The sequence below is a fragment of the Passer montanus genome, unplaced genomic scaffold (genome assembly GCF_014805655.1).
Source record: "Passer montanus isolate IOZ18808 unplaced genomic scaffold, ASM1480565v1 scaffold278, whole genome shotgun sequence".
NCBI lineage: Eukaryota > Metazoa > Chordata > Aves > Passeriformes > Passeridae > Passer > Passer montanus.
The window spans coordinates 1-4653 of NW_024367461.1; positions in this window are offsets into that span (position 1 = coordinate 1).

The following is a 4653-nucleotide window of genomic DNA, read 5'->3' on the forward strand; positions in this document are numbered from 1 at the left end:
AGAGGCCTGGGCCACATCAGGTGTGCTCCACAGCCATTCTGAAGCCTTGGAGTCAGCTGTTGGTGTTTTCCCTGATGTTGCTCAGTTTTGCTTCAGTGTTTCCAAAATACAGATCATAGGAAACAAATTTATAAGTTCAAAAAGAGAAGAACAACAATTGATAAAACCGTTTTTTTTAGCATAGTTTATTGTCTGCCTCTCTGACATCCTTCACATCCCCTGGCACGTGATATAAAGCTATTCTTGCATGAGATCTTAGTGCCGAGCTCAGCTTTGTGACACGTTGTAGCTGGGCTGAATCCTATTTCCATGGTCAGACAGGCTGGTGGGAGGAGCTGTTTGTGACCTTAACCAAGGAAGATGGAGAGAGAGGAGGGTCTGTGGTGCTGAGGGTGTGGAGAGGGCTTGAAGGGTGGGAGGCACCATCGGGATGCTGCTGGGGATCCTCCCATGAGGGTGGAGGATCAAGGGGGACAGGGCTGCTGCAGGCCTGGCTGCCTCTTCCACCTCTTATCCTTGGCTTTAGGAGATCAGAAATTATTTGGAGCTGAAGCAGCAACTGCAGGAAGATCCTTCTGGAGGATTCCTTTTGTGCGGGCAAACAGCAGGGTCTGACAGGTAAGGGAAAATAATTCCACGGAGATGTTCCTCTCCACAGCCCTTCTCCCAGCACCAGGAGTCCTTGCAGCTCTCTTTTCCTCCAGCAGCTCTGTCCCTCACTCTAGCCTTTCCTCCTGGACCAACTCGCTCACCAAATTTCCTCTCTTCCAGCATGCTTTTCCTTGGCTTTGCAAAAAAACATCCTTAGTGTGCTCACTGGGGGGTAAAGAAAACAAAGAAGATGAAGATGACATGACAGATGAAGAAGATGGAGACAGTGAAGAAGACAAAGACAAAGGATATGAAGAAGATGAAGAAGAAGAAGACTACAAGGAGGAAGAAGACAAAGATGAAGACTGAGAAAACAAGTCAGAGAAGACTTATTTAAGAAGAGATACAAGAAGAATAGAAATAAGTATTTAAGAATACATAGAAGATGAAGAATAGGAATAGGAATAAGAATTAAAAAATATGTAGAAAAAGAAGAAGAATAGGAATAGGAATAAGAATTTAAAATATGTGGAAGAAGAAGAAAAAGAAGACTTGTCTTAGGAATAGGATTAGGAATAGGAATAAGAATTTAAATATACATAGAAGTAGCAACGAATAAGATTAGTAAGAAGAAGTAGAATAACATTAAGAAGGATAAGAATAGAAAAACATAGAGAAAATTGAATGAATCAATAAAACTTACAAATAATTTCTTTCTGTTTCATATTCTATATTCATATTACAGTCTATTATAGAAAAACCTTAATATACCATATGCTGTAATTAAAATACATTCTAATGTCCCTCCACTGTAGCAGGTCCAGAGCCTGCAAAACTTCCCTGCTGGTCAGAAACCTGAGACAGGAAATGCCGAGCCAGGATGACTGGACCTTAGAAGCCCCTCTCTCTCGCCTTTCAACCCTTGCTTAGCTCTCTGTAAGCCTATAGGTCCCTTTTATTGACAGGGTGGGGGGCTGTGGGGGGTGGAATTGCTTTTAAAACCACTTTCCTTTTCATTGCTAACTGTTGTACCATTCTGGAGCCTGGCAGAGAACATTGGTGCCCTTGTTCGAGACAGAGCAGTTGTAACTCATCTTCACATTCACAGCCACTTCCAGTGATTATTTCTCAGGCAGTGACAAAAGGAAGGGCCAAGCCTCACACTCTGGATTGTCACCCAACAAAAAGGCTAAGAAAGTCTTTTGCAAGGAAATGAGTCCATCCCTGGTAGAGAATGAAGCATGTGCTCTGTGTTTGTACACCTAGAGCACAGCACCTGACATTTAAAAGAAAATAACCCCAAAACTGTGCAGTTCCCAGGGCTGGGCTCTGAGATTTCCTGACTTTGTACTTGGGCAATTCAAGGAGGATGAAATAGAGAGAGTTAAATTGAATTTTGGCAGTGTAATCCTGTCTCAGGAGCTCTAAACACAATTCTTGGTGTGTCACAGCTCCATGAGCATCTTGCCTGGAATATTCTCCCTCAGTGTCACCATTTAGCTCCTGTTTGCCTTTGGAAGCTGCACAATGAATTAGACCCAGGGACTGTGATTCCTTGGGAGAAAGCAGCAGCACTTGCTTCTGTGGTACCTTTAATTTATGATCTCTCTCCTGGCTAAGGACTCGTTTCTCCATTAGCACCCCCTTAAAGGTCACGTTCTGGGGTGCATTTTTCACTCTGACATTTGTCCACATGCAGCACATAGGGAGAAATTAAGTTTGCAGATGTGACCTATGATAACATTTCTGAAATAAATCCAAATTAATCTGCCACAAAATATTTCTGAGGAGCTGCTCAAAATGTCAGTGAGATGAACAGTTGTCTTTTACTGAATGTGCTGCTCTGCTGAAGTGTCCTCCAAGCAATTGCCCATGGATAAAATCTGTCCTGAAATCTGCCTTTGCCATTTACTGCTGAGCATGTTTGCACTCTTAAAAGCTTCTAGACCAATCGCAGCATTCAGACTGAAATATGTTTATTAAATATGAAAAGGAGATGAACAATTTAATTTTTATTTTTGCACATCTATTTATTATATAGTTTTTCATTGTATAGATATTCATTGCTTAGTTCTGTCTTATATATTTTGTTTTAGTTTGTTTATTAGCTACAGATTTATTTATTTTTGTTTGGAAATAAATACATACATAACATATAAACATAAATAAATGCGTGTATATATACATACATAAAAATATATGCATATATTGAATATGTATATTATGTATAAAATATATAATAAACATATATTATAAACATGTTATAATAAAATATATTATATACTTTACTATTATGATATAATAATATATTATATATTTTTTCAACATTATAATAAAATATAAATTATATAATATATATACAATATATAAATTATATATAATTACATAACAAAATATAAATTATATTAAAATACATTTTTAGAGCATTTTTATGACACTTAGTCCTGTCCTGTGCAGTTGTGCAAAGGACCTGATCAGGGCATGACTATTTCCTATCTGTGGCTGCTTAAGAGCTGAAATCCTGACTCTGCTGGAACAATTCCCAGTGCATTTGTTGTCCATATTTCAAGCAGACCTGGCAGATGCATCCATCCAGCAGCACTGCCGGCACAGCCACCGTGTCCCACAGCCCAGGAGCCCCTTTGTGCCACAGACTGGGTGAATGTCACCCAAAAGCTGTGGCAGTGGGATGGAATCCCTGTGCTCAGGGCTGAGGGCAGTGGTGCTGCTGTTGGGTCAGGGATGGACAGAGATAATCCAGTGTTCAGGTGGGTCAGAAGGCTCTGTTTAATTAAAGCAGCTGGTGTTTTGTAATGTGACTCTCTAAGGTGATCCTTGGTTGGTCTCAAGGCAGAAACATCTCACACTATTGGTGACTGTCAGCAGCACGCTGTGGAGAACCATAACCATAAACAATGGTTACACAAAGAGAGATAATAATTGTTGGAATTCTTCCCTCTAAGATTCCCGGGCTCAGCGTGGGAGAAGTTGTCTCTGTTCTCTCTCTGACTGAGAATCTCCACAGCTGTGTCCTGCAGGGCCATGGCTGAGCGGGTGCTGGTCATCGGCAGCGGCGGCAGGGAGCACGCCCTGGCCTGGAAGCTGGCTCAGTCCCCACACGTCAAACACGTGTTTGTGGCTCCAGGAAATGCAGGCACGGCTGCCAATGGGAAAATCTCCAATTCAGGTAAAAAGGGGGGAGAAAAATCCCAGTCCAAGCAATCAGCACTGCAGCAACTGGGACAAACCAACTGGGCAGGTATGGTGAATGCAGAGCCACCCCGACCAGGGGGAGAAAATGGTGCATCTGACTCCATCTTATCAGAAGGCTAATTAATTACTTTATTATACTATATTATTCTGTATTAAATACATCTAAACTGAATCTGCCCAAGCACCCACCTCACTCAGCTGCACTCTCGTAACTGTCAGCCACAGTCCCAACTCACACACCTGGATCCAACTGGCCAATGAATCAAAGCAATCAAAACACTCACACCAAAATCCAATTACCAATTCCCTTCAGGTAAACAATCTCCCACAAGGCATTCCACTTTGGCACAACACAGGCGCTGCCGATGAGATAAGAATGGTTTTGATCAGTCTTTTCTCTGCTTCTCTCAGGTTCAGAGAATGTGAATCCCACAGACAGGTGCCAGTTGCCCTTTTACTGGTGCCACAAATGATTGAAGGCACAGATTTCTGCTTTATTTTGTGCTTTGTTTCTGAATTTCAGGGCTGCCTCCTGAAACACCCTGCTCTGTTTGTTTTAGCCTTGCTGCTTAAGCTAGTGAGGCTTATATGAGACTGTGTTTCTACACCTCATCTCTTCCACTTTTGTGCTTGAATTCTGTGTTGGTTGGTCTCAAGGCAGAAACATCTCACACTATTGGTGACTGTCAGCAGCACGCTGTGGAGAACCATAACCATAAACAATGGTTACACAAAGAGAGATAATAATTGTTGGAATTCTTCCCTCTAAGATTCCCGGGCTCAGCGTGGGAGAAGTTGTCTCTGTTCTCTCTCTGACTGAGAATCTCCACAGCTGTGTCCTGCAGGGCC